This window comes from Sorex fumeus, unplaced genomic scaffold, assembly GCF_029834395.1.
Source record: "Sorex fumeus unplaced genomic scaffold, SorFum_2.1 ptg000018l, whole genome shotgun sequence".
Taxonomy (NCBI): domain Eukaryota; kingdom Metazoa; phylum Chordata; class Mammalia; order Eulipotyphla; family Soricidae; genus Sorex; species Sorex fumeus.
Window position 1 is genome coordinate 1,123,363 of NW_026606075.1, and position 9,229 is coordinate 1,132,591.

At 39.6% G+C, this 9,229-nt stretch overlaps 1 pseudogene; it reads left to right on the top strand.

Moving 5' to 3' along the window:
• Positions 1 to 2,952: 2,952 nt before the first annotated feature.
• Positions 2,953 to 3,149, top strand: LOC130021902 (uncharacterized; annotated as a pseudogene).
• The last annotated feature ends 6,080 nt before the right edge of the window (positions 3,150 to 9,229 follow it).

The window sequence follows — 9,229 nt, forward strand, 5'->3', positions numbered from 1 at the left end:
AACTTCACATTGGGACCCATGGCCTAGAATGGAACAAACAATGTGAGAGACTGTATGAGTTCATCACGTCGACCAAGACCATCCATGGTAACTCACAGTTCCAGAAGGTAGAATCTAAACGTTGGGCATGAAGTCTCCTGGTGGACGATTCCACAATGAAATAGACCACATCATATTCAATTGACGGTTTTGCCTGACTGATGTAGCTGTTGTCCCAAAATTCCAAACAGGATTGGATCACCGTCTCTTACGTGCAAAATTCTACTTCACAGAGCGGGGAGAAAGGGCTGCAAAGTTCAAAAAGAGAACTCCCAGAACGACCAACAACTGTGAGTCTTTGGCACTATTGCGGCAACATGGGAAGATGCCATTTTTGACAACAGTGACGAAAAATACGATCGACTGGTTCACCACCTCCATGATTGTGCGAGGAACGCCAAGAGAGAGATAGCCACAAAAAAATGCCTGTCTTCAAAAACTCTTGAGCTTATTCGCCAACGTGGTTTGGCGCATGCCTCAAGCAACTGCAAGCAAATGTCAAGCTCACAAAGCAGTGCAGAGATGCGATCAAAGAAGACCTCAAAGAGAGAAGAGCAGAAGTGCTGGTAGATGCAGCAGAAGCTGGGGAAAGTATTCGTAATGCCCGCCTGTCCTTTGCCAACTAGAAGACCAAGATGACTGCCCTCCGACGTCCTGATGGATCTATCACATCTTCTAGAATGACAATGGAGAAGATTATCCATGACTTCTACTCAAATCTCTTCAATAGCTATGTCCACCTGCCGACATACCAAATTCCACAGGATGGATATGTCGTTCCGAATGTTCTCCCTTCCGAAATCCGACACGCCATTTCGTCGGTAAAGAAACGAACAGCACCCGACCCAGACAAGGTCAGACCTGAACACCTGAAGAACCTGCCGTCAGTACTCATCAATATGCTGGCTCAGCTCTTCACACGCTACCTGTCTGAATGCAAGTTTCCATCCCAGTGGAAAACCAGCAGGACTGTACTACGGTACAAGAAGGGAGACATCCATGACATTGGCAACTATTGCCTGATCTGCCTATTGTCTGTCATCTACAAGATGTTCACTTGAGTTATTCTGTATAGGATTGGCAGAACACTAGATGATGGACAACCAGGTGAGCAAGCAGGTTCTGCAAAGGATTAAGCATCATCGACCATATCCACTCAATAACCAAGCTCATTGAGGTTTCTCAGGAGTTCAAGATGCTGTTCTGTCTAAAGTTCATTGATTTAAAGAAGGCCTTTGATTCTGTTGAGATGGAAGCGGTCATTGAAGCCCTAGCCAATCAGGGCATTCAAACACAATACATCAGGATCTTCGGTGAGCTGTATTACGGATTCACTACCAGGATCTCACCATTCTACAAAGAAGTAATAATGGATGTCAAGAGAGGGATTCAACAGGGTGATACCATTTCACCGAAACTCTTCAGTGCCACACTCGAGAACATCATGTGACGGCTGGAATGGGAAGGAATGGGAGTGAAGATAGATGGTCGGCAACAACACCACCTCCGCTTTGCTAATGACATTGTTTTAATAACACCAAACATCAGCCAAGTGGCACAAATGCTGGCTGACTTCGACCGTGAGTGTGGAAAGGTCAGACTACAGCTGAATCTTATGAAGACAATGTTTACGAGAAACAGCCTCATTTCTGACGCCCCATTCGCTTTCAATGGAACGACCATGTCCGAATGCAACAGCTATGTGTACCTAGGTCGAGAAGTCAACATGACAAATGACCTGGCACCCGAGCTGCGCAGGAGGAAGAGAGCGACTTGGAACGCCTTCAAGAGCATCGAAGAAATAGCTAAGAGGGTGAAGAACCTCCGGCTCGGGGCACATCTCTTTGATTCCACTGTTCTTCCTGCATTAACACAGGCCTCAGAGACCTGGACCCTACGCAAACAGGATGAGAACGCTATTCGGGTCTCCCAAAGAGGAATTGAAAGAGCTATGCTTGGAATATCATGTTTCACTCAAATGAGAGAAAGAATCTAGAGTTCCGACCTCCATTGGCGATCAAGAATCAGAGACGCTGTCTCGTTTGCCAATGTGTCAAAAATCAGATGGGCTGGTCACGTAATGAGATTTAGAGACGACTGCTGGACTAGAGCTGTTACCGACTGGATTCCATGGGATGTCAAAAGACCGTGTGGCCACCCACCTTCCAGATGGTGGTCAGACTTCTTCATCAAGATCATGAACGATCGGTTTGAGGCTCTTCGTATTCCTGGAGCGAACAGACGCCATTGGTCTACACTAGCATGCAACAGGGACAAATGGAGACATTACTGGCGCCCGCTCGAGCAAATCGACAATTAACAGGAAGTCAAGTGAACAAGGGATAAAGTCTAATGGTACTTATTTTACTATAATGCATCAAGTCCGTTTCTGGCTAATAGTAATAGATTGTTTCAAACAAAATGTGATTGAGATATTAGTCAATTTTTCTGCATCATTGAAAATTCCTCTATCATGACCACACTTGCAAGTTAAGGAAAGCTCAGAGAAAGGTGTAGAGTCCGTGAAACAGGAGGGTTGGCAGCTTATACAAATACATACAAATTTTAAATTTTACCAAATAAAAGTACAAAGAAATAAAGGAAGATTCAGTGCCAGGGATGTAACTCAAATCATAAAGAACATGCTTTGCATTTGCAAGATTTGAGGTACATATGGCCTCTCAAGCACAACTGAGAATTGCACCATCAAAAACTTTTAAAGGGACTGAAGAGATATTCTATTGAGTAGGACATTTGTCTTGCTAGTTAATAAATTGTATTTTATCCATGGCACTGCATGTGTCCTCTGAGTTCAAACAGGAGTGTTCACTGTGCACAGAGCCAGGAGTAAACTTTGAGCTTTGTGGTGTGGCCAAAATAAAAAGTAAATAAATGTATAAGAAACGAAATGTTAACACTAAACTCTCAGGTATCCTTTCTATAGCTCACTACTAGAAAACTTTCTCTGATCTGATATGCAACCAAAATCAAGAAGAGGAGTCAGGGGTTCCCATCTGAGCATGAAGCCAGCTCTAGGTGTCACTTTTACAACTCCCTTTTTGCCACTGATGACCACTAAAAGGAAAACGAAAAGAAATATTCACATTGCTTATGAATGACTTACTTGCTTGTATATATTTTCCCAATCTTAGCTATTTGATAAAAAGTCTACTAAAATTTGAGACATTGGACTATTATATAAAAGTGCATGTAGAAAATAAAGACCAGTAAATAACTAAGATGTTTTGAAAAATTAATAATAACACTTTTAAATAAATGGCAGAATAGATGTCAGTAAAATAAATTTTTCCATCCAGAGAAAGTAGAACTATTGCTATTTAGCATATTTCTTGATAATATAATTAGAGAAACCTAAAAATTTATAATAAACTACTAGAAATGAATTAGTTCAGTGAAATTCCAAGATACAGATTCAGTATAAAAAAACAAATTATATTTCTTTGGTTTTGCTTTTATTTGACAAGAAGGGACACTCTTCTCAACTCAGGACCTCCTCCTTGATCTGTGCTCAGGGGTCATGACTGGAAAGGATCATGGGATCATATGTTGGGAATCAAAGCAGGATCAACCACATGCAAGGTAAGTTCCTTGGCTCTAGCCCTCTTCATAAGCAACCAGTGAGTCAGAGAAAGGGACAATTAAAAAAACTATAGGGTCAGCAGTAAATACAAAATACCTGAGAATAAATCTAATGGAGTGGAGCATGTGTGCACCAAAACCCTCGACATGTTCAAAGGAATAGAAGATAAAATAGAATGAAAAAGTAGAGCCAGAGTGATAGCACAAAGGGGAGGGCGTTTTCCTTGCACGCAGCCAACCTGAGTTTGATTTCCAGTATACTATATGGTTCACCTGTGCACCACCAGGAGTAATTCCTGTTTGCAGAGCCAGAAGTAACCCCTGAGCACTGACGGGTGTAATCCAAAAGGTAAAAATAAATTAAAAAATAAAAACTTTAAAAAAAGAAAAAGTAACCTGTATTCACAGATAAGAATTTTAAAAATGCCAAAGTGATCATTTTAAATAATAATTTATAAAATCCAATGTAATTACTATCAAAAATCCATTGCATTTTTTTATAAATATAGAGCATAAAATGGAAAAGAGACTCACAATTTGGGAACAGATTGCAAGAGAAGATGATGATGAAGCCAAGAGGAGTAACATAAGAATTATTTGAGTCCCAGAAGGACAGAAAGAAAACCCTGATGAAGAAGAAACTGTCAAAGACATCATTGCTAAGACATTTCCAGAGCTGAAGAAAATATGAGACCATATTCAGGAGGCCCAAAGCATACCAGCTAGAAGAAATCCGAATAAAAGTACCCCAAGGCACATCCTAAGCAAAATGACCAAAACCTTAAATAGAGACAAAATTCTGAAAGCAGAAAGATCAAAGAAAGAAATTTTCTATAAAGGAGCATCCTTAAGATTCACAGCTGATTTGTCTAATGAAACCCTTATGACCCGAAAACAATGGTGAGATATAGTGAAAAAACTCAATGAAATAAATGCCTCACCAAAAATACTTTACCCAGTGAGACTCTCATTCATAACAGAAGGAACAACACACAATTTCACAGACAAACAATAGTTCAGGAACTTTATAGACTGAAAACCATGGTTACAAGAACAACTAAATGGGCTACTTTAAGACATGACAAGCCTCTCAAATACACCAAATTTCAACAGAAAAATGGGACAAAACTCCATAACAATAATCTCTCTCAACGTTAATGGGCTAAACACACCAATTAAAAGACACAAAGTGGCAGGATGCATTAGAAAGTTGACCCAACATTCTGCTGCCTGCAAGAAACACATCTCAATAGTCAAAGCAAACACAGGCTCAGAGTCAAAGGCTGGAAAACAATCCTACAGGCAAACAACTCCCATAAAAAGCTGGGGTAGCCATCCTAATATCAGACCACATTGATTTCAGAGTGAAGAAGTTCACAAGAGAGTGAAGGCCATTTCTTATTGATCAAGGGATCTGTACAACAGGAAGAACTTACAATACTAAATGTATATGCACCTAATGAGGGACCAGCAAAGTACTTAAAACAACTACTCATAGACTTTGATAAAGACATCAACAGCAACACAATACTGGTGGTAGACTTCAACACCGCTTATCACATCTTAATAGATCAACCAGACTCAAGCTTAGCAAAGACATACTTCATCTGAGGGAAAAATGAAAGAAAGAGACTTAGTAGATATATACAGGACACTTCATCCTCAAAAAGCTGAATGCACAATCTTCTCAAGTGTGCATGGAACATTCTCCAAGATAGACCACATGCTGAGCCACAAAACATAACTCCATAAAATTAAAAAGAGATTGTATAACAATCTTCTCAGACCGCAATGCACTGAAACTAGAAGTAAATCACACACACAAACAGAAAACTAAATCAAACACATGGAAATTAAACATCTTGCTATTAAACAATGAGTGGCTTAGAAAGGAAATCAAAGAGAAGATCAAAAGATTCCTGGGAACGAACAAAAATGAGGATATGAGTTACCAAACCTTATGGGACACAGCAAGAGCTGTGTTAAGAGGAAAGTGTATAGCTCTACAAGCATTCCTCAGGAAGGGGGAGCGAGCCTACATAAGTAACCTAACCTCACAGCTTAAGAGCTTGGAGAAGGACCAACAAAAGGAGCACAACCCGAACAGGAAACAACACTGACCATACAAGTAAAAGCAAACATAAACAAATGGAACTACATCAAACTAAGAAGCTTCTGCACTTCAAAAAAAAACAGTGACCAAAATACAGAAAGAGCCTGAGGAATGGTAGGTAATATTTACCCACTACCCATCTGACAGGGGATAATAGCCAGGATATACAAGACGTAGTAGAAATGTACAAGAAAAAAACCTCCAACCCCATCAAAAAATGGGTAAAATAAATGAACAGAATTTTTCTCAAAAAAGAAACACAAATGGACAAAAGACATATTAAAAAATGCTCCACATCACTAGCTATCAGGGAGATGCAAATCAGAACAACAATGAGGAATCATCTCACACCACAGAGACTGGCACACATTCAAAAGAACAAATGCAACCAGTGCTGGCATGGATGTAGGGAAAAAGGGACACTCTTTCACTGTTGGTGGGAACATCCACTAGTCCAGCCTTTCTGGAAAACAATATGGAAAGTCCTTCAAAAACTAGAAATTGAGCTTCCACATGACCCCGTGATACCTCTTCTGGAATTATATCCCGAAGATGCAAAAAAAAGCACAGTAGAAAAGACATCTGTACCTATATATCCATTGCAGCACTGCTCACAATAGCCAAAATCTGGAAACAACACAAGTGCCCTAGAATAGATGACTAGTCAAAGAAACTTTGGTACATCTACACAATAGAATACTATGCAGCTATCAGGAGAGATGAAGTCATGAACTTTGCTTATAAATGGATAGACATGGAGAGTATCATGCTAAGTGAAATGAGTCAGAAAGAGAGGAACAGACATAGAAGGACTGCACTCATTTGTGGAGTATAAAACAACATAACATGAGGCTGACACCTTAGGACAGTAGATACACGGAACAGTAGATTGCTCCATAGCTGGAAGCCTGCCTTATGAGCAAAGGGGAGATGGCAACTGAAATAGAGAAGGGATCACTAAGAAAAAGATAGCTGGAGGAATCGGTCGGGACGGGAGATGTGTGCAGAAAGTAGATAAAGGACCAAACATGATAACTTCTCAGTGTCTGTTTTGCAAACCATAATGCCCCAAAGTAGAGAGAGATTATGAGGAATCATGCCTGCCATGGAGGCAGAGGGAGGGTAGGAAAGGGGGGTTATACCGGGGGATATTGGTGGTGGGGAATGTCCACTGGTGGAGGGATGGGTGTTTGATCATTGTGTGATTGTATCCCATACATGAAAGCTTATAACTATCTCATGGTGATTCAATAAAATTTTTAAAAAATAGAACCGCCAAAAATGTAAGATAGGGTTTCTAGGGTTCCATACCAAGCAACTCTGAGCGAACAAAGGAAAATGAAGTCAGCATGCACTCTGGCTTCAAACTATCTACAAAGCAACAATAAAACAGTAAGGACATTTTCATGCCTAAATAGTTTTAAAATTAGAAAACTAGAAAAATATTATTGGAAATAAAATTTTCATGGCATAATTTTATAATTTAAAAACATATTTTATTGTAATGTTGAGCACTCTAGCTTTGGAAGCTATTTTCACTGCTATTTTTCCCTACACCTAAAACCATGAATAGAAGGCAGTGGATAACATTTCTAGAGTGAATACAGATTTGCATTTATTCACATTAGAAATATTTGCAAAGGCCTATACTACTTACAATTAGTAAGACTGTTTAAGTAACTGAAGATAACATTACTGAGGAAGGAGAAAAATAATTATATAAATGTGAAAATGTAAATGTTTTTAATACTGCAATATCATATTTCTATTAACAAAAAATCTCTAAGAACAGAATAAAACAAATACAACTTTTTAAAAATTAAATAGACTTTATTTGGAGGTTTTTTTAGGTGTGGAGGGTGAGAGAGAGAGAGGAGAGAGAGAAAGAGAGAGAGAGAGAAACACACTTGAGCGAGAACACGGGCTTCTCTGAGGGCAGAAAGAGCCCCTACACACATCCTAACATTAGATACGAAAGCATGAAAGTTCACATCTCAAGAGGGGAGAGGCGGGCTATAGGTGCTAGGGCACCACATGTGCTCAACCACGTGGGCGCAAGCAGCATATGGGCTCAGGCAGCATATGCACTAACAAATACAACTTTTAACATTGATTCAGTCTACGTAAAATGTTTTCAAGAAAAGAAATCTACTAAATTTATGAATATGCTGTAAATTATTTTAAACTACCATTCACCCATGCAATGCACCCAGGATGATATAATAAAAAATACATAGCACAGCAGGTAGGGCGTTCGCCTTACAAGCGGCCGACATGGCCGACCCGAGTTCGATTCCTCTGCCCCTCTCGGAGAGCCCGGCAAGCTACCGAGAGTATTCGATATGCCAGACACAGTAACAACAAAGTCTCCAATGGAGACGTTACTGGGCCCGCTCGAGCAAAATCGACGATCAACGGGAGGGCCTTTACCTTTACCTTTACATGTAAATTAAAAATAAAGAAAAGTGTACCTTCTGCTTGTTGGTCTAGCATTCCATGTGAGGCTTGCCTCCTGCAGATATCACTGGGCCCTTTTCAAACAGGAGACAGGGCTGATTCCTCATTAAAAGATCACTCTTTGTGATGCTCAGGGAACCAGATTGAATGCCAAGGACCAGTCATAGTCAGGCAAGCACCATACCCACGTCACTATATATCATGACCTCCTAGGTCTGAAAATTCTGTAGTTTGAATGGAAAATATGAAAAATGTGTATTTAAATCTAAGAGAAATATGAAAGCTTGTCTTCATGGTCATCTTGTAGAAATACTGCTTCAAATACTGTAGAAAACTTCATTACTTGAAGTATTCACGATTATAAGGAACATCTATTCATTCAGTCATAGGGGATCATTTAACCTTCAGGGCTCAATATAAATAACCACTAAACTCACACCATTAGAGCAGAAGAGATAGGATAGCAGGGAAGGTGTTTGCCTTCCATGCACTTGATCTGAGTTGATCTCTGGCACCCTATATGTTCTCCTGAGCCTGCAAGAAGAGACCCCTAAGTTCAGAGTCAGGAGAAAGCCCTGAGCACAGCTAGATGTGACCCCATCCCTCCCAAATCACATTATCATCATTTTTTCTATTTCCACTCTTACCTTGCAATTAACTTCCCGATACAAATTCACCAGTTATTTCGATTTGTATGGCATTTATGAATTAAATGAAATTTTTGTATCAGCAGATACACATCGCAATACCAAGATCTCCAAATGACATAAGTGAATATACACATTTATTTTATTTTATTTTTTAAAATAGTTCACAATCCATTTTATTATATTTAATATCCAAACACAAATCCCACCACCATAGCACCTTCCCACCACCATATTTGGGTTATTTCCATCCCGAACCCCAACACCTGCACCAAAGCTGAATTAAAATAGTTCATTTTGTATTGTTTGTTATAAATAAACCGTGGAAAATGATCCAAAAAAGTTTTCTTAGAGGAAAGTTTGTGAAGATGGT